This window comes from Saccopteryx bilineata, chromosome 2, assembly GCF_036850765.1.
Source record: "Saccopteryx bilineata isolate mSacBil1 chromosome 2, mSacBil1_pri_phased_curated, whole genome shotgun sequence".
Classification (NCBI taxonomy): domain Eukaryota; kingdom Metazoa; phylum Chordata; class Mammalia; order Chiroptera; family Emballonuridae; genus Saccopteryx; species Saccopteryx bilineata.
This window is the reverse complement of record NC_089491.1, coordinates 210,566,874-210,588,810: the sequence shown is the minus strand read 5'-3', so window position 1 is coordinate 210,588,810 and position 21,937 is coordinate 210,566,874. Positions and strand designations below refer to the sequence as shown.

The following is a 21,937-nucleotide window of genomic DNA, read 5'->3' as shown; positions in this document are numbered from 1 at the left end:
TGTGACAGAAACACCCTCCTTGACGTAACTTTAGTTAGAACTTAATAAACTATTTTTTTGTGGGGAGGGAGGAGCTATGCCTTGTCCTTAGCCCTGTCCTTGGTCTCCTTTGGTAACAAATCCTAGCTAAGTCAGTTTAGTGAGAATCCTTCCACCCTTGTATCTAATTACTATTGATAACTGATAAAGTTATATATTACCCAACCTTTATGTTTATGTCCATAACCTGCTTTTAGCAAGAATCTTATTAGGCCAGCTTAGCAAGACTCACATTGTCCTTGAAATTTGATCAAGTTCCTCTTAAAAGTTTTCCATCTACTGACTCTTGTCATTCTCCTTATTGATTTAAATCCCACTTTTCATTGTATTTGGAGTTGAGTTCCATCTGTCTCCCTCACTGCAATACTATTGATATTGACTCCTATTGCTAGAGACTTAAATAAAGTCTGTCTTAGCATTTTTAAGAGTATCATAATAATTTCTCTTTGAAAAACGGGTATACCCACAAAAAGTAATTAAAAGGAAAATTTTTTGTGTTTTCCCTTTAAGGGGGAATTAGAAAGACAGATCTTAAGCAAATATGACAGTAATAGGAACTATTGGGTTATTTTCTGTAATTTTGTATAATTGAAGTGTTAGAGTTAGAATTTTTTCAATGACAAAAATAAGAACTTTACCTAATCCAAGTTTCAGACAAAAAAAATTGAAGAGTTATATTTAATTTTGTGAATTCAACATGTTTTCACTACATTAAAAAGGATCTTTGTATTTAGAGAATTTACCTATGAACAAAGTTAAACAGGCAACACTTTTGTGCACATGGTCATTTTAAGTTATACAGAATTGGACACATGTCAAAACATCTAATATCTGGAAAGGAACAAGGGAGTCATCTACAAGTATTCTACGTACAGAAATCTTGCTCTGAGATATTGGAGAAGGTGGTGTCAGGGTCACGTCCACCAGCTTTTGGCTCTGTATGCTCACCTCTCGAAGCCATACTGCTACGCTAGTTATTCCACTAAAAACTCTAAGCATATTCACAGAGAGTTGTTTCTGTAGATTATTAACAATGTTATTCCACTTCAGAATTAACTTTTGAAATGATTATACCAAGTAATCAAGGAAATACTTTATTATGTCCTGCATACTGTATTTAAGCAATAAAGGAATTGTGTACTAGAGTTTAGCAGGATTTTGGTGAAAAAGAGTGCACATTGCAAAGTCACTTATTTCCAGGTGATGCCAATAAAATGAGACAATTTAAATCATCCCCAGACTTCCTATTTTTATGCTGATGTATGAGGAGCTAAGATGCAAGAAAAAGGCACTCTGGGGAGGAGCCGTCATTTTCTACACTAAGGGAATGACTAGAACCATATGTTAGCAAAACTCTCTCAATAAACAGTGCTTAGATAAAAACTCAGGAAAATGAATCTTATATAGAACAAAACTAAAACAGGAAGGGAGAAAGGAAGAGAAATAGAAGATCAGAACAAGAAGAGGAAAAGAACAGAGGCAATAATATGATAAATATTTGTTTGGAGAGAGGGTTCTGATATTTACCACCTATATGGTAACCACATAAAAGGTGACATTTGCTTTTCACTAGAATTATATAAACCACTTGGCAGAGTAACATTAATTATTTCCTGTTTATAAATGTCCCTGGTTCATAGTTAATTATACAAACACAAGAACTTACCAGCATATCTATTATCTATCTATCTATCTATCTATCATCTGTCTATCTGAATTATATATAATTAAAATAAAAATAATACTTCTTTAATATTTTTATATTCATTTATTGATTTTAGTGAGAAAGGGACAGAGAGAAAGAGAGAGAAATAGAGAAACATTGATCTGCTCCTGTATGTGCCTTCACTGGGGATCAAACTGGCAACTTCTGTGCTTCAGAATGATACTCTAACCAATTTAGCTATCTGGCCAGGGAAATAGATATTTTTAATATGTTTAAAACTGAAGAAGGTATGAGAGGAAATAATTAAAGAGATGCTTGATGATGAAAATATTTGAAAGTAGATAATCTTTAGGCTCCCATATCTTCTATGCAAGATTACATGATTAATAAAAGTGTTTTTATTACTTCATAAACTATAAGAAGATGAATACATAAATCTGGATATAAAACAAACACTGACTTTAAAAATGAAGGAACTATGTTCATTTAGCTGGTATCACAACGAAAGATCTCTAAAGAGAAATTATTTAGATTGTATGAAATGGCAGCTAGGTAGTCAGAAGGCTGAGACAGAGCATTTCAACAGTACTTACATCCACGACTCAAATCTCTTATTTGAAGTTTCTAGCATAAGAAGAAATAACAAAGTGTACCAGCATCTGAATTTGTCCTTTTCTCAAGTTGAGATCAATAAAGTCATATTCCAGGCATACCAGGAGACATCAAAGAAACTTTTAAGGCTGCCTTCAGATTTGGTGACAAGTTACAAATTATTACCACATTTTAATAAATGTTTTTCATTTTATTTTATTTTTTTCCTTATTGCTGAGACTGAGAGCTGAGCATACAGTCAGCTCTCATCACTGTAGTCCTGTCACTGTACAAGACTTCCTCGCTTGATTACTTGCTTAATACAAGCTCTACACTTTCACATTCTGAAGGCTGTGTTTGCGTGTGCGCGCATGCGTGTGTGCTTGGTACCTGGACTTGAGTAAAGCTTTAATACTGGCTACTTGCTGGTCGGAATTTCTGAATGCTGTTTGCTCACGAGAAGACTGATCCTGATCACCAAATGCAACACTGACTCTGGCAAATATAATATAACAATATTAGACCTGAATTTCCAGCTATATGAATATCAGAAACAGGAAATTTGATACACAAACTCACTATCCATTTTGTGACTCAAACTGAAATGTATAAAAATGTAAGATTTTCAAACAATGGAAATAAATTTATGTCTCTTAAAATCATGTTGATTGCATAATATGCGTTGTCCTACTAAAACGGTATGGGGATTATCAAAATTTGTCTTGCATCCTCTCCAAATAATTTACATTCTGTAAGGCAATAGGTCCTTTCTTCTAGTCATCATACTCTCTGGTATAAAATTTTAATATTTTTCTTTAATATTAGATTTATAAGAACCACAAATAATAGCAAAAAATACTTTAATGTGTAATAGAATAATCTATTTTAAAAGCTTTGACATTCATTCCTCATCAAAAAAATAACGGTATATAAAAACACATTCACATTTCTCCATTGCCATTACTACATCCATGTTCAAGGCAATAGTCATTACTTGGACATCTTCACACTTCTTAACTCAACAACCTTTATGATGGTTTATAAAGTTCTACATTAGCTGGCCCATGCCTTTTCTTTTGCTTTGTCTCCGTTTAGGTTAACTGGGCTCCTTAAACTTTTATCTTTAATCTTTCCTGTGTTCAGCCCTTTGCCTAGCTGTCTCACCTATCTAATCACTTTTTGATATATTTCATCTTAATGTCATTGTGCATGTTCCATATCCCTAATTAAATAATAAATCCCATGAGAGAAAGACAGTGCTGTCTTTTTTTATAGTTCCGTACAACTCAATTTATATTTGTAACTCAGTAGATATCAGTAAATAATATATTGAGTGAAAATACAGGATAAATATATAATCCATATATTAACACTCCATTTAATGGGAGAAGAAACATATACAGACATTTGTTTGACTTCCCTAAAGTCACAGAACTTAGCACTTTAATGCAGTGTTAAGTATACATTTTCTTTCATAGACTCTTACGGCATATTTTGTAAAGAAGCCAGCCCCTTAAATTAGCTAAGAATTAACTGTATGTTTTTCTTTAAATATCTAAAATAGCTTGATGCTCTTGTTCAGTCATTAAATTTTCTCACTGGATTTATGATGAGAGAAACTACCAAGGGAATAAAAGATAATATATCCTTTGCCACATTAGGGAATAATTCAGTTAATAATTTCATAGATCTAGTTCTGTAATGATTCTCATATGCAGAATCAGCCTTGGCAATTAACTAGATTCAGTCCATGTGTCATGGGAATTCTAATGACTACATGGAACACTAAATTAAATGCATGTTTATTGACAGTTTAACCATTGTATTGGATGTATATTTTCTGTATGAAATTTGAACAACCAAATTATACGTAAATCTCAGCAAATTTTATGACCCAAGTTATAAGCGTCATGTATATTGAAATATATCTATATGTGACTTCTTACCACACATTTTAATTTGACTGTTATTAGTGATTAAGTATTACTGATTTAAGACAAATTTGAATATAAGGTGAATTATTCCTCTTTCAACTATTTTCTTCTTTCCTTTGTCTTGATAGTTCTTCCTTTAAATCATATATACAAATATATTTTTTTTTGTATTTTTCTGAAGCTGGAAACGGGGAGAGACAGTCAGACAGACTCCTGCATGCGCCCAACCGGGACCCACCCGGATGCTCTGCCCACCAGGGGGCGATGCTCTGCCCCTCCGGGGCGTCGCTCTGCCGCGACCAGAGCCAGTCTAGCACCTGGGGCAGAGGCCAAGGAGCCATCCCCAGCGCCCGGGCCATCTCTGCTCCAATGGAGCCTTGGCTGCGGGAGGGGAAGAGAGAGACAGAGAGGAAGGAGGGGGTGGGGGTGGAGAAGCAAATGGGCACTTCTCCTATATGCCCTGGCCGGGAATCGAACCCAGGTCCCCCACACACCAGGCCGACACTCTACCGCTGAGCCAACCGGCCAGGGCCGTACAAATATTAATAAAAGCATTTTACTACCTATGTTATTTTTGTCCTCTACTGTTGCTTTATATTCTTTGAAATTTCCATAATAGCTACACTATTTAAAATATCATATTATTTTTATGAACAATTTCACATATAAATCTAGAAACCCAAGCCTAATTGAATTTTACTAAAAATTTCAGAAAGATCAAAAGAAAGATTGGTCACAGAGATACAACAGTGTTAAAATTATTTCATCAATAACCATGATGCCAGTTTCTTTGGAATTTTTCAGATTTAGTGGTACTACATTGTGTAACTTACATAATTCATGTTTATTGATGTGAAATAACATCAGAGTGTGTCACGGTATTAAAATTGAAAAAGAATTTTGTTTTCTTTTTTTTCCACTTCAGTAAAAGAGAGATGTTAGAAATAATTATGTTTGTCTCTTACATTATTACATTATACTGAAAAAATCTCTACTTGTTCTAGGAAGAAATATTTAATTGTGCAAATCAAAAATAATTCAGTGTTTAAGTTTTTTTAGCTTTATTTTTAATTTGAATTTAATAGGGTGACATTAATTAATAAAATTATATATATTTCAGGTGTACAATTCTATGATACATCATCTGTATACTGTATTGTGTTCACCACACCAAATGAAGTCTCCTTTTATTACCATTCTCCCTTCACCCTTTTTTTTCTCCCACCACCCACTTTCCTCACTTGAATTTAATATCCTATTGTCTGTGTCTATGAATTTTTTTCTTTGTTTAATCCCTTTACCTTTTACACCGAGCCTCCCAACCTCCATCCCCTCTGTTGCTATCAGTCTGTTCTCCATATACATGAGTCTGTTTCTATTTCTAAATAAAAATTTAAAATGTAAGTGCATGTACTTAGATGAAATTATTTCCTTGGTTTATTAGGATATAATCTGGAATTTTTATATATCTAATTTTATTATTAAAAAAAAATCTAATCAGCAGGGAGGAAATAGAAAAAACTATTAAAAATCTCCCCAAAAATAAAAGTCCAGGCCCAGACGGTTATACTAGTGAATTCTATCAAACATTCAAAGAAGACTTGGTTCCTATTCTACTCAAAGTCTTCCAAAAAATTGAAGAAGAAGCAATACTTCCAAACACATTTTATGAGGCCAACATAACCCTCATACCAAAACCTGGCAAGGATGGCACAAAGAAAGAAAACTACAGACCAATATCTCTAATGAATACAGATGCTAAAATACTAAACAAAATACTGGCAAACCGAATACAACAACATATTAAAAAAATAATACATCATGATCAAGTGGAATTCATCCCAGAATCTCAAGGATGGTTCAACATACGCAAAACGGTTAACGTAATACACCATATCAACAAAACAAAGAACAAAAACCACATGATCTTATCAATAGATGCAGAAAAGGCTTTTGATAAAATACAACACAATTTTATGTTTAAGACTCTCAACAAAATGGGTATAGAAGGAAAATATCTCAACATGATAAAGGCCATATATGATAAACCATCAGCCAACATCCTATTAAACGGCATAAAACTGAGGACTTTCTACCTTAAATCAGGAACAAGACAGGGTTGTCCACTCTCTCCACTCTTATTCAACGTGGTGCTAGAAGTTCTGGCCAGAGCAATCAGACAAGACAAAGAAATAAAAGGCATCCATATCGGAAAAGAAGAAGTAAAGCTATCACTTTTTGCTGATGATATGATCCTATACATCGAAAACCCGAAGGACTCCACAAAAAGATTATTAGAAACAATAAACCAATACAGTAAGGTCGCAGGATACAAAATTAACATACAAAAGTCCATAGCCTTTCTATATGCCAACAATGAAATATTAGAAAACGAACTCAAAAAAATAATCCCCTTCACGATTGCAACAAAAAAAATAAAATATCTAGGAATAAACATAACAAAGAACGTAAAGGACCTATATAATGAAAATTACAAAGCATTGTTAAGGGAAATCGAAAAAGATACAATGAGATGGAAAAATATTCCTTGTTCTTGGATAGGAAGAATAAATATAATCAAAATGGCCATATTACCCAAAGCAATATACAAATTTAATGCAATTCCCATCAAAATCCCTATGAGATTTTTTAAAGAACTGGAACAAAAAATTATCAGATTTATATGGAACTATAAAAAACCCCGAATAGCCAAAACAATCCTAAGGAAAAAGAATGAAGCTGGGGGCATTACAATACCTGACTTTAAACTATATTATAGGGCCACGATAATCAAAACAGCATGGTATTGGCAAAAAAATAGACACTCAGACCAATGGAACAGAATAGAAAGCCCAGAAATAAAACCACATATATATGGTCAAATAATCTTTGATAAAGGGGCCAACAACACACAATGGAGAAAAGAAAGCCTCTTCAACAAATGGTGTTGGGAAAACTGGAAAGCCACATGCAAAAGAATGAAAATCGACTACAGCCTGTCCCCGTGTACTAAAATTAATTCAAAATGGATCAAAGACCTAAATATAAGACCTGAAACAATAAAGTACATAGAAGAAGACATAGGTACTAAAATCATGGACCTGGGTTTTAAAGAACATTTTATGAACTTGACTCCAATGGCAAGAGAAGTGAAGGCAAAGATAAATGAATGGGACTACATCAGAATTAAAAGTTTTTGCTCAGCAAAAGAAACTGATATCAAAATAAACAGACAGCCAACTATATGGGAACTGATATTTTCAAACGACAGCTCAGATAAGGGCCTAATATCCAAAATTTACAAAGAACTCATAAAACTCAACAACAAACAAACAAACAATCCAATAAAAAAATGGGAAGAGGACATGAACAGACACTTCTCCCAGGAAGAGATACAAATGGCCAACAGATATATGAAAAGATGCTCAGCTTCATTAGTTATTAGAGAAATGCAAATCAAAACTACAATGAGATACCACCTCACTCCTGTTAGATTAGCTATTATCAACAAGACGGGTAATAGCAAATGTTGGAGAGGCTGTGGAGAAAAAGGAACCCTCATTCACTGTTGGTGGGACTGTAAAGTAGTACAACCATTATGGAGGAAAGTATGGTGGTTCCTCAAAAAACTGCAAATAGAACTACCTTATGACCCAGCAATCCCTCTACTGGGTATATACCCCAAAACCTCAGAAACATTGATACGTGAAGACACATGTAGCCCCATGTTCATTGCAGCACTGTTCACAGTGGCCAAGACATGGAAACAACCAAAAAGCCCTTCAATAGAAGACTGGATAAAGAAGATGTGGCACATATACACTATGGAATACTACTCAGCCATAAGAAATGATGACATCATATCATTTACAGCAAAATGGTGGGATCTTGATAACATTATAAGGAGTGAAATAAGCAAATCAGAAAAAAACAAGAACTACATGATTCCATACATTGGTGGAACATAAAAATGAGACTAAGAGTCATGGACAAGAGTGTGGTGGTTACCAAGGGTGGGGGGGGAGGGAGGACATGAGAGGGAGGGAGGGATAGTGTTAGGGGGAGGGGGAGGGGCACAGAGAACTAGATAGAGGGTGACGGAGGACAATCTGACTTTGGGCGAGGGGTTTGCAACATAATTTGATGACAAAATAACCTAGACATGTTTTCTTTGAATATATGTACCCTGATTTATTAATGTCATCCCATTACCATTAATAAAAATTTATTAAAAAAAAAAATCTAAAATAAACATCTCTTAAAAATAAATAAAATAAGCTATCATAATGAGATATGTTGCTCAAGGCAAAAATATATTTAAATCAATTGTTTTTGTACTGATGATTTAAGACTACTGGGGAAAACTCATTTATTAAATCTAGCAAAATCACAAAAAAGAAATGTATCAAAAAATAAAATATATTTTAAAATATTAGGTGGCTACCTTGAAAATTGCTCTTATAACTTTGGGAGACTTTTAAACACACACAGGAAAAAGAAAGATTTTCTAAAAAGACAGACCTGTCATTAAGTTATGTATATTTAATAAGTAATATTGATATCCTGCTACATATAAAGAATTTTGAATAATGTGCTAAAAATAATAATTTAAAGAGGTGAATTGCTTTTGACAGAGAGCCTTCATCTACATCATAGGTCACAAACCGTTCTTTTCAATAATACTGAAGCAAAGAGCACATTTTGCTCTAGATGAAATAAATATGAAATAAAGGGATCTGTGTGGATAATTTTAGTAAGTCAAATTAGTTTACATAGGTTTTCAAACTAAAGTTACAGAAATCAATATTATATGATTTTTAGGTTCTACTTCTTTAAAATATTGTGATGATACACTTCTAAGAGATATTTTTCTATCTCTGTAACACATATGTAATTATAAATTCATTAAATTGTTATTTTATGATACTGTCTAAGAAGTTCATAAGTAGATTCAGCTTCCTAGAAATACTGCACTACTTGTATGTCCCCTCAATTATTTTGCATCTTTAAAAACACTAATAATACACTATTTCTAGTGATAATAAATATTATTAAACTTAGTCATTATTTGGAAGATCTTAAGGATAATAGATACAAAATACCATTTATTTCTTTATGGTCTTTATAACAACTTTTTAAGAATTATCTTGGTTTTTCTTGTTCAATAGGTGATAATTTTACAAGCAAGTCTGAAGCAACGTAGAGAAAAATGTAACTACAGATATTTTTACAAATTTGAGTATTATTTTTAAATTAACTCTGAATATCACTTATAGGAATGTACTTCTTACATGAGTCATTTTATTCACCAAATACTTGAAAAGCCTTCCCAACAGAAAAGGAGTACATTACCCAGCTGGACTGACAGGGGCTTAACCAAATGCCTTTTTGGATGTGGCATGAGCAAACATTCTAATTTGCTTTTTGGGCTTGTTCTCTTGCACTGCTATGTTCACCATAAGATGGCTTCCTCCCTGTAGTGGTCACTTTGTCAGCCTGGCCTCAAGTGTTGCTGGACCCATGCATAGAGTTAAGTATTGCTATTTGAAGTAGCGTTCCCTATTCAACACTAGCCTGGTTCAGTCAAATTCAGTTGAGATGGAGAATTATTTTTGTATGCCACTGAGTTTGGGTTGTTTACTATGTATAATTATTGTGCCATTAGCTAATGACATATCTCATTGCACTGTATTATTCTTTCTCTTTAACACTTTTTAATGTTTGCTGTATTATATATTATGCTACTTTGTTTTGTTTATTATTGGTTTCCCATGCTAGAATATAAGATCCATAAAGTCAGGTGTTTTTGTTTGCATTATTCAATTCTATACACTCAACTCCTGGAAAATATGCTTCGTAGGTAGTACGTGCCTGGTAAAAACGGAATGAAAAAAAATGTAATTAAGATCCTAATCTAAATTCATAAAAATTATGGGTTTAGATCCATCTCTTTTTATTTACAATTGGAAATTAAATTTGAATTAAGTTAAATAAGTTGACTATTATCCTAGGATTAGATTCAACAGGTTCATTAAAATCTAAGGATAGCTGCTTATACTATAATATTTTTAAATATTATTTTAGTAATACCAAATATATTAGAAAACTCTCATCTTGTTAAATTATCACAAACTAGGAGCTAGCCTCAATCAGTAAATAGCTATCAAAAATCCATAGACAATATTAGGAAAACCTTGTAGGTGCCTCTACTCCACTGAAGTTAGGTAAGAGAAATCAGAAGATTCAAGGATTTATGGGCACAGAGTTCTGGCTGGTTGTGGATTTAAGGTTTGGACTGTTTTGTTTTGTTTTTTTAAGAATCAAGTACCTTAACTTTTGGTGGTCACATTATGCTAGACTACATTGTCAAGCAGTAAACCCTGGCTAAATCTACTGGCAGGACAACCTAGAGAGAAAGAGAAAGGATGATCAGTAAGTGATGACATTAGAAGGTGTCATCTTGGTTATTAATCCTTATCAGATGTATTGTCAAATATGTTCTCCCATTGTGTAGTTTGTCTTTTCATTCTGTTCTTATAGCCTTTAGCTGCTCAAAAGCTTTTTAGATTGAAATAGTACTATTTGTTTATCCTGTCTTTTATTTCACTTGCCCATGGAGATAAATCAGCAAATATATTGCTGTGAGAGAGGTTGGAGAGCTTACTGCCTATGTTTTCTTCTAACATGCTGATGGTTTCATGGTTTACATTTAAGTATTTTATCCATTTTGAGTTTATTTTTGTGAGTGGTGTAAACTAGTGGTCTAGTTTCATTTTTTTGCAGGTAGCTGTCCAATTTTCTCAATACCATTTATTAAAAAGGCTCTCTTTACTCCATTGTATGTTCTTACGTCCTTTGTCAAATATCAGTTGCCCATAGAGCTATGGGTTTATTTCTGGGTTCTCTGTTCTGTTCCATTGATCTATCTATATGCCTGTTCTTATACCAATACCAGGCTGTTTGAAGTACAATGGCCTTGTAACATAACTTGATATCAGGAAGTGTGATACCTCCCACTTTATTCTTTTTTAAGATTGCTGAGGCTATTTGTGTTCTTTTTTGGTTCCATATAAACTTTTGGAATATGTGATCTATATCTTTAAAGTATGTCATTGGTATTGTAATTGGTATTGCATTGAATTTATAAATTTCTTTGGGTAATATAGACATTTTAATGATGTTTATTCTTCCCTTCTTCTTTCTCTTCTTCTTCAGGAACCCCTATGAATCATATGTTATTTCTCTTTTGCTGTCACAGAGCTCTCTAAGAGATTCCTCAGACTTTTTGAGTCTCTTTTCTTTTTTTTTTCTCTGCTTTCATGCCTTCATTCAAATTGTCCTCCAACTCGCTGATTTAATCCTCAGCTCCATCCATTCTGTTTTTAATTCCTTCCATTGTGGTCTTCATTTCTGATATTGTATTTGTCGTTTCTGACTGATTCTTTTAATATTTCAATATCCTTTTTTATACTTGCTATTTCTTTATTTAGGTGTTTGTAATGACTATCTATTGTTGTTCTAAGATTCCTAAGCATCCTTACAATCATTATTTTGAACTTTGCATCCGGAAGTTTGGTTATTTCCATATCACTCAGTTCATTTCCTGGAGGTTTCTCTTGTGGTTTCAATTGGATTGCACTTCTCTGTCTTCTCATTATGTCTGTGTGTTTTGTTTGTAGAGCTGGTTGAGTCTAGGCTTGGTGTTGTCTGCCTCTAGTTTTCAATTGTGTTATTTCTAGGTCTTCTTGGGTAGGTGTCAGCTATTATTTGTAATCCACTTTCAGATTTGGACCCCTTTGAAGTCTTGATTTGTTTGTTTTCTTAATAGGTGATAGTCTTGTTTACTGATCTCAGCATGGGGCTTATTTGAAACTGTATCCAGAAATACAGTGGGTGTAACCTGAGACTCTGAAGGCCTCTTCTGCTAGTTACTCTCTCTGGGGGCAGGGTGTTTTCTTAGCTTCAATAGGAGTAGGTGTATCTCAGATCTCCTTTGAGACCTGAGTTACTGCCCCTCATCCCCACTTCTTGTTTTCAGCTGTGTCCTGTTGAGCTGATTGGAGCTGGAGAGTTGTCTGGAGAGATCTGTGACCCGGAACCACTTTAGTGTTTGTTTTGTGGAAGGATCAGCCCCTCCCCCAGCTATGGCCGCCTCCAGCACTGGATGAGTCAGCTTCTCAGGTCGTCCCTTGCATTCCTCTGCCTTTCATCATCTGTCTCTCTTTCTCCCCTCTCTTTTTGGAAGACAAGCCAGCCCTTTCAGCACACCTCATTTCCTGGTCACCAGGCAAGTGGCTGTAAGCAGTATTTTTTTTTTTATTTGGATTTTAATTTTGAAAATGGGCAACTTGGTCTGGCTCAGCTGTGTGGTTCCTTTGGTCTTGACTGGGATTCACTCATGTGACTAGGTCACTGTTTGGCCACATGGTCTAATACAGCAGTTCTCAACCTGTGGGTCTGACCCCGGCGGGGGTCAAACAACCAAAACATAGGGGTCGCCTAAAGCCATCAGAAAATACATATTTTATTTTAAAAGTTATTGTATAATAAATATGTATTTTCCAATGGCTTTAGGTGACCCCTGTGTTTTGGTTGTTTGACCCCCGCTGGGGTCATGACCCACAGGTTGAGAACCGATGGTCTAATATGACCTCTGCTGGGACAGGTGGTCTCTGCTCCATGTGGTCTCATTCTCCAGCACACAGCCCAGTCATGTCTGGGTGGGGTTCTAAGAGAAGGAGTGGAAGTTTGTACAGCTTCTTGAAGCCTAGACTTGGAATGAGCACACCATCCCTTATATATCTTACTGGCCAAAGCCAGTCACAATGCCAGCCCAGATTCAAATGGTGGAAAAGTAGACTCCATTTTATTTTCCTTTTAAAAAACCATTTCATTGTGCAAAATATTGAGCATATTCAGAAGAGAAGAGAGCATATAAATCCCTATGTATTCATCATCCAGATTCAAGAATTAGCAACTCAGAGATAATCTTATTTTACCTTTTGCTTTATAATTATTTCCCTCACCTTGGATTACTTTGAATGAAATCCCAGGTATATAATTTCATCATCTATAAACATTGAAGTTTATAGAAGAGAGTATTCCTTTCTCTTCATTTGAAGGATGATTGACATACAATAATATTTAAGTTTTATGTGTAGACTCTGCTTTGTGATGTGAAGAGCTACATAGTCACAGGGCCAAGAGGTATAGATACTTCCAGCTTCTTGTCCAGGGGCTCCTTAGTTTCAGTTTCAATCCAAAGCTTTTCAAAAGACGGCCAGTTTTTCTAAGATTTTGTTAACAGAATGCCGCCTGGAGGGCTCATATGCCTGGCAATCATCAATGATCTCCTGCAACTGTGAGGAACAATCTTCACCCAGTGGCTCCTGGTGCTGGTTCACAGCCACCAGCTGGTACATCTTCTTAGAATTACAACCTTCAAACAGGATCTTCCCAGTGGTGATTTCCCAGAGGACAATTCCAAAGCTGTATATTTCAGCTTTCATGTCATATTTATTATACACACTTTCCAGTCTTTGAGGTGAAATATATGCTATGGAAATGACTCTCTCTGCTTCTTTTCTCTTAATTTCTCTACTGATAGAATTCTGTATTTTGCTCAACTCAAATCCTGAAGGCTTCACTTGATAGTGGTTAGCTACCAGGAAGCTCCTGCTGCTGATGTTTTTGTGGAGTTCGGGGCTTTCTAAATAGTGTAGCCTGTGCAAGCCTCTGGCTGCCCCCAAGACCAGGAAGATGCACTCAGCTAATTTGAGGTCCTTTTTCTGATTCAGCAGTTCCCGCAGGGTCCTGAGCTCACAGTACTCCATGACAATGGAGAATGGAGGCACAGTCACTGCTTCATCAATGCAAATCCCAAAAATATGCAGGATGTTAGAGAACTAAATTTCTTCATATTCCTGATCTCATTATTGAAAGTGTGCCTTGCTGTTCCGATGTTTCTGGCCTGGACATTGTTGAATACTTTTATGGCCACTGAAAATTGATAGTATTTTCCTTTAAAAAGTTTGCTGAATTCATTTTTCCCTTAGCAGGATCCAATCAGGTTCTGAAAGCTCCTCCTTCTTAATCTCCTTGATTTGATATTGTGAGATCTTCAAGGATTTCTGTAAGGCTGACCAGTTCCTCACAATCTCCAGGATTTTTTCTGTGTCAGTTTTCAATTGTTCCAGTGAAGCTTCAATCATTTCACTTTCTGCAATTAGCCTTTGGAAGACTTGCCAATCCTCCTCTGCATCTTGCTCATCTTCTTGTTCCCAGCCTACTTCTTGGGTGATGCATGAAGGAGGCACTAACTGAGACACCTGAAGCAGCAGTGAAATCTCCTCCCAGACATCTGTCAGCCTTTAGTTTACTTTTTTTTTTTAAATTAAATTTAGTGCAGTGACATTGATAAATCAGGGTACATATGTTGAGAGAAAACATCTCCAGATTATTTTGACATTTGATTGTGCTGTATACCCCTTGCCCAAAGTCAAATTGTCTTCTGTCACCTTCTATCTCAGCGGTTCTCAAACTGTGGGTCATGATCCTGGCGGGGGTCGAACAACCAAAACACAGGGGTCGCCTAAAGCCATCGGAAATACATATTTTATTTTAAAATGTATTGTATAATAAATATGTATTTCCGATGGCTTTAGGCAACCCCTGAGTTTTGGTCCTTTAACCCCCACCGGTGTCGCGACCCAAAGGTTGAGAACCGCTGTTCTATCTGGTTTTCTTTGTGCCCCTCTCCACCCCCACCCCCTCTCTCCTCCTAGCCCCATCACCCCTCCCCCCACCCCTTCACCCTCATTGCCATCACATTCTTGTTTATGTCTCTGAGTCTCATTTTTATGTCCCTTCTATGTATGGATTCATATACTTCTTAGTTTTTTTGATTTACTTATTTCACTCTGTATAATGTTATCAAGGTCCATCCATGTTATTGTAAATGATCCGATGTCATCATTTCTTATAGCTGAGTAGTATTCCATAGTATATATGTACCAAAGCTTTTTAATCCACTCGTCCTCTGAAGGACACTTGGGCTGTTTCCAGATCTTCGCTATTGTGAACAATGCTGCCACAAACATGGGGGTTTTCTGATTCTTCCAGATTGATTTTTGGAAGATTGTATGTTTCAAGGAATTTGTCCATTTCATCTAGGTTGTCTAGTTTTTTGGCATACAGTTCTTCATAGTATTTTCTTACAATATTTTGTATTTCTGTTGTGTCAGTTGTTATTTCTCCACTCTCATTTCCAATTTTATTTATTTGAGTCCTCTCTTTTTCTCGGTGAGTCTAGTTAAAGGTTCATCAGTCTTGTTTACCTTTTCAAAGAACCAGCGCCTAGTTTCATTGATCCTCTGTATTGTTTCTTTAGCCTCTATGTCATTTATTTCTGCTCTGATCTTTATTATTTCCTTCCTTCTACTAGCTCTGGGCTTTACTTGCTGTTCTTTTTCTAGTTGTTTTAGATGCAGGGTTAAGTTGTTTATTTGAGCTTTTTCTAGCTTCTTAAAGTGTGCCTCTAGTGCTATGAACTTCCCTCTCAGTACTGCTTTTGCTGTGTCCCATAAATTTTCAGTTGTTGTATGCTCATTGTCATTCGTTTCTAGGAATGTTTTTATTTTTCTTCGATCTCATTTTTAATCCATTTGATATTCAACAACCTGCTATTTAGTTTCCATGTGTTTGAGAGTTTTTGAGCTTTTCCGTTGTGGTTCATTTCTAGTTTCATGCCGTTGTGATCAAAGAAAGTACTTGATATGATTTCAATCTTCTTAAATTTGTTGAGACCATTTTTGTTCCCTAACATGTGGTCTATCTTAGAGAATGTACCATGAGCAGTTGAAAAAAATGTATATTCTCCTGCTTTAAAGTGAAAGGTTCTAAAGATATTTATTAAATCGAGTTGATCTAGTGTGTCCAATAAGTCTGCTATTTCTTTGTTAATTTTCTTTCTTGAGATCTATCTAGTGATGTTAGTGGGGTATTTAAATCCCCTACAATTATAGTATTGCTGTTGATCTCGCCCTTTAAATCCATCAAAGTCTGCTTTATATATTTAGGTGCTCCTATATTAGGTGCATAGATATTTATAATAGTTATATCTTCCTGTTGGATTACTCCCTTTATCATTATGTAGTGGCCTTCTTTATCTCTTAGTATATCCTTTGTTTTAAAGTTCAATTTGTCTGATATAAGTATTGCTACCACAGCTTTTTTTTCATTTCCACTTGCATAAAAAAATTTTTTTCCATCATTTTACCTTCAATCTATGTGTATCTTTGTTCTAAGGTGCGTCTCTTGTAGACAGCATATGTACGCGCCTTGTTTTCTTATCCACGAAGCTACCCTATGTCTTTTGATTGGATCATTTAATCCATTTACATTTATGGTTATTATTGATATGTAATTGTTTATTGCCATTTTATTCTTTAAAGTGGTATTCCTTTTTTGCTATATTCTTATCCCACTTGATCTGTTTACAACAGGCCCCTGAACATTTCCTGCAGCATTGGTTTGGTTATAATGAATTCCTTGAGTTGTTTTTTATCTGGGAAGCTTTTTATTTCTCCTTCAATTTTTTTTTATTAAATTTAATGCAGTGACATTGATAAATCAGGGTACATATGTTGAGAGAAAATATCTCTAGATTATTTTGACATTTGATTGTGCTGTATACCCCTCCCCCAAAGTTAAATTGTCTTCTGTCATCTTCTATCTGGTTTTCTTTGTGCCCCTCCCCTCCCCTAACCCCTCTCTCTTCTTCAAACCCTCCCACCTCCCCCAACCTCCCGCCCCTGTTGCCATCACATTCTTGTTCATGTCTCTGAGTCTCATTTTTATGTCCCTTCTATGTATGGATTCATCTTAGTTTTTTTTTTCTGATTTACTTATTTCACTCCGTATAATGTTGTCAAGGTCCATCCATGTTATTGTAAATGATCCGATGTCATCATTTCTTATGGCTGAGTAGTATTCCATAGTATATATGTACCAAAGCTTTTTAATCCACTCGTCCTCTGATGGACACTTGGGCTGTTTCCAGATCTTCGCTATTGTGAACAATGCTGCCACAAACATGCGGGTGCATTTCTCCTTTTCGAGCCGTTCTATGGTGTCCTTGGGGTATATTCCTAAAAGTAGGATAGCTGGGTCAAAAGGCAGTTCGATTTTCAGATTTTTGAGGAATCTCCATACTGTTTTCCAAAGTGGCTGCACCAGTCTGCATTCCCACCAGCAGTGCAGGAGGGTTCCCTTTTCTCCACATCCTCGCCAGCACTTATTCTGTGTTGTTTTGTTGATAAGCGCCATTCTGACTGGTGTGAGGTGATGTCTCATTGTAGTTTTAATTTGCATTTCTCTAATCATTAGTGATGTTGAGCATTTTTTCATATGCCTATTGGTCATCTGTATGTCCTCTTTGGAGAAGTGTCTATTCATCTCTTTTATCCATTTTTGGATTGGGTTGTTTGTCTTCCTGGTGTTGAGTTTTACAAGTTCTTTATAAATTTTGGTTATTAACCCCTTATCAGACGTATTGTCAAATATATTCTCCCATTGTGTAGTTTGTCTTTTTATTCTGTTCTTGTTGTCTTTAGCTGTGCAAAAGCTTTTTAGTTTGATATAGTCCCATTTGTTTATCCTGTCTTTTATTTCACTTCCCCGTGGAGATAAATCAGCAAATATATTGCTCTGAGAGATGTCGGAGAGCTTACTGCCTATGTTTTCTTCTAAGATGCTTATGGTTTCACGGCCTACATTTAAGTCTTTTATCCATTTTGAGTTTATTTTTGTGAGTGGTGTAAGCTGGTGATCTAGTTTCATTTTTTTGCAGGTAGCTGTCCAATTTTCCCAACACCATTTGTTAAAGAGGCTGTCTTTACTCCATTGTATTTCCTTACCTCCTTTGTCAAATATCAGTTGTCCATAGAACTGTGGGTTTATTTCTGGGTTCTCTGTTCTGTTCCATTGATCTATATGCCCGTTCTTATGCCAGTACCAGGCTGTTTTGAGTACAACGGCCTTGTAGTATAACTTGATATCAGGAAGTGTGATACCTCCCACTTTATTCTTCTTTTTAAAGATTGCTGAGGCTATTCGTGTCCTCTTTTGGTTCCATATAAATTTTTGGAATATGTGTTCTATATCTTTGAAGTATGTCATTGGTATTTTAATTGGTATTGAATTGAATTTATAGATTGCTTTGGGTAATATAGACATTTTAATGATGTTTATTCTTCCTAACCATGAGCACGGTATATGCTTCCACTTGTTTGTATCTTCCTTGATTTCTTTTATCAATGCTTTGTAATTTTCTGAGTACAAGTCTTTAGTCTCCTTGGTTAAGTTTCTCCTAGGTACTTTATTTTTTTGGTTGTAATTGTGAAGAGGATTGTTTCCTTAATTTCTCTTTCTGACTGTTCATTGTTGGTGTATAAAAATGCTTCTGATTTCTGAGTATTGATTTTATATCCTGCCACTTTGCTGAATTTATTTATCAGGTCCAGTAGTTTTTTGACTGAGACTCTAGGGTTTTCTATATACAATATCATATCATCTGCAAATAATGATAGTTTTACTTCTTCTTTTCCAACTTGAATGCCTTTTATTTCTTCTTCTTGTCTGATTGCTGTGGCTAGGACTTCCAGGATTATGTTAAATAAGAGTGGTGAAAGGGGGCACCCCTGCCTTGTTCCTGATCTTAAGGGTATTGCTTTTAATTTTTGCCCATTGAGTATGATGTTGGCTGTGGGTTTCTCATAGATGGCTTTTATCATATTGAGGTATGTTCCCTGTATTCCCACTTTGCTGAGAGTTTTGATCATGAATGGGTGCTGGATTTTATCAAATGCTTTTTCTGCATCTATTGAAATTATCATATGGTTTTTCTCCTTCTTTTTGTTTATGTGATGAATCACATTGATTGATTTCCGAATATTGTACCAGCCTTGCCTCCCCAGAATAAATCCCACTTGATCATGGTGTATGATTTTTTCCATATATTGTTGCATCCGGTTTGCTAATATTTTGTTGAGGATTTTAGCATCTATATTCATCAGGGATATTGGCCTATAATTTTCTTTCTTTGTGTTGTCTTTGCCTGGTTTTGGAATCAGAATTATGCTCGCCTCATAAAAGGAGCTTGGAAGTCTTCCTTCCTCTTGAATTTTTTGAAATAGTTTGAGAAGGATAGGAGTTAGTTCTTCTTTGAATATTTGGTAGAATTCCGTTGTGAAGCCATCGGGCCCCGGACTTTTCTTTGTTGGGAGTTTTTTGATAACTGTTTCGATCTCATTTGGTGTAATCGGTCTGTTTAGGTTTTCTGATTCTTCCAGATTGATTTTTGGAAGATTGTATGTTTCAAGGAATTTGTCCATTTCATCTAGGTTGTCTAGTTTTTTGGCATACAGTTCTTCATAGTATTTTCTTACAATATTTTGTATTTCTGTTGTGTCAGTTGTTATTTCTCCTCTCTCATTTCTAATTTTATTTATTTGAGTCCTCTCTCTCTTTTTCTTGGTGAGTCTACTTAAAGGTTCATCAATCTTGTTTACCTTTTCAAAGAACCAGCTCCTAGTTTCACTGATCCTCTGTATTGTTTCTTTAGCCTCTATGTCATTTATTTCTGCTCTGATCTTTATTATTTCCTTCCTTCTACTACATTTGGGCTTTACTTGCTGTTCTTTTTCTAATTCTTTTAGATGCAGGGTTAGGTTGTTTATTTGAGCTTTTTCTAGCTTCTGAAAGTCTGCCTGTAGTGCTATGAACTTCCCTCTCAGCACTGCTTTCACTGTGTCCCATAAATTTTGAGTTGTTGTATGCTCATTGTCATTCGTTTCTAGGAATTTTTTTATTTCTTCTTTGATCTCATTCTTAATCCGTTCATTATTTAGCGCCCTGCTATTTAGTTTCCATGTGTTTGAGAATTTTTGAGCTTTTCTGCTGTGATTCATTTCTAGTTTCATGCTGTTGTGATCAGAGAAGGTGCTTGATATGATTTCAGTCTTCTTAAATTTGTTGAGAGCACTTTTGTGCCCTAACATGTGGTCTATCCTAGAGAATGTACCATGAGCGCTTGAAAAGAATGTATATTCTGCTGCTTTAGGGTGAAAGGATCTGAAGATATCTATTAAATCGAGCTGATCTATTGTTTCCAATAAGTCTGCTGTTTCTTTGTTAATTTTCTTTCTTGAGGATCTATCTAGTGATGTTAGTGGGGTATTTAAATCCCCTACTATTATAGTATTGCTGTTGATCTCACCCTTTAAATCCATCAAAGTCTGTTTTATATATTTGGGTGCTCCTATATTAGATGCATAGATATTTATAATAGTTATATCTTCCTGTTGGATTACTCCCTTTATCATTATGTAGTGGCCTTCTTTATCTCTTAGTATATCCTTTGTTTTAAAGTCCAATTTGTCTGATATAAGTATTGCTACCCCAGCTTTTTTTTCATTTCTGTTTGCATGAAATGTTTTTTTCCATCCTTTTACCTTCAATCTATGTGTGTCTTTTGTTCTAAGGTGTGTCTCTTGTAGACAGCATATGTATGGGTCCTGTTTTCTTATCCACGCAGCTACCCTATGTCTTTTGATTGGATCATTTAATCCATTTACATTTAAGGTTATTATTGATATGTAGTTGTTTATTGCCATTTTCTTCTTTAAAGGTGTATTCCTTTTTTTGCTATATTCTTTTCCAACTTTGATCTGTTTACAACAGGCCCCTTAACATTTCTTGCAGCGTTGGTTTGGTTGTAATGAATTCCTTGAGTTGTTTTTTGTCTGGGAAACTTTTTATTTCTCCTTCGATTTTAAACGATAGCCTTGCTGGATAAAGTAGTCTTGGTTGTAGGTTCTTGTTCTGCATTACTTTGAATATTTCTTGCCATTCCCTTCTGGCCTCTAGTGTTTCTGTTGAGAAGTCAGATGTCATCCTTATGTGGGCTCCTTTGTAGGTGATAGCTTTTTTTACTCTTGCAGCTTTTATATTTTCTATTTATTGCTTACCTTTGGTATTTTAATTATGATGTGTCTTGGTGTAGGTTTCTTTGGGTTTCTCTTTAATGGAGTCCTCTGTGCTTCTTAGACTTGTGAGAGTTTCTCCTGCATTAATTTAGGGAAGTTTTCAGCAATGATATGATTGAACAAAGTCTCTATCCCTTGTTCTTTTTCTTCTTCTTCAGAAACCCCTGTGATGCGGATGTTATTTCTCTTTATGTTGTCACAGAGTTCTCTAAGAGTTTCCTCAGTCTTTTTGTGTCTCTTTTCTTTTTTCTTCTCTGCTTTTATGCCTTCATTCCAGTTGTCCTCCAACTCACTGATTCAATCCTCAGCTCTATCTGTCCTGTTTTTAATTCCTTCCATTGTGGTCTTTATTTTTGATATTGTATTTGTCATCTCTGACTGATTCTTTTTTATACTTGCTATTTCTTTAGTTAGGTGTTCATAATGACCATCATTGTTGTTTTAAGATCCCTAAGCATCCTTATAATCATTATTTTGAACTCCGCATCTGGAAGTTTGCTTATTTCCGTATCACTCAGTTCATCTCCTGAAGGTATCTTTTGTGGTTTCATTTGGATTGCACTTTTTTGTCTTATCATTGTTGGTGTTTTGTTTGTAGAGTTTGTTGAGTCTAGGCTTGGTGTTGCCTGCCTCCAGTTTTCAGTTGTGTTATTTCTAGGTCT

General features: G+C 35.3%; 1 protein-coding gene and 1 pseudogene across 2 annotated transcripts in view; both read right to left on the bottom strand.

Moving 5' to 3' along the window:
- NCAM2 (neural cell adhesion molecule 2) overlaps positions 1 to 21,937 on the bottom strand; it is a 577,130-nt gene that overhangs the window by 119,064 nt on the left and 436,129 nt on the right. The gene's annotated exons all lie outside the window — the stretch shown is intronic.
- Positions 13,310 to 14,600, bottom strand: LOC136323120 (mixed lineage kinase domain-like protein pseudogene; annotated as a pseudogene).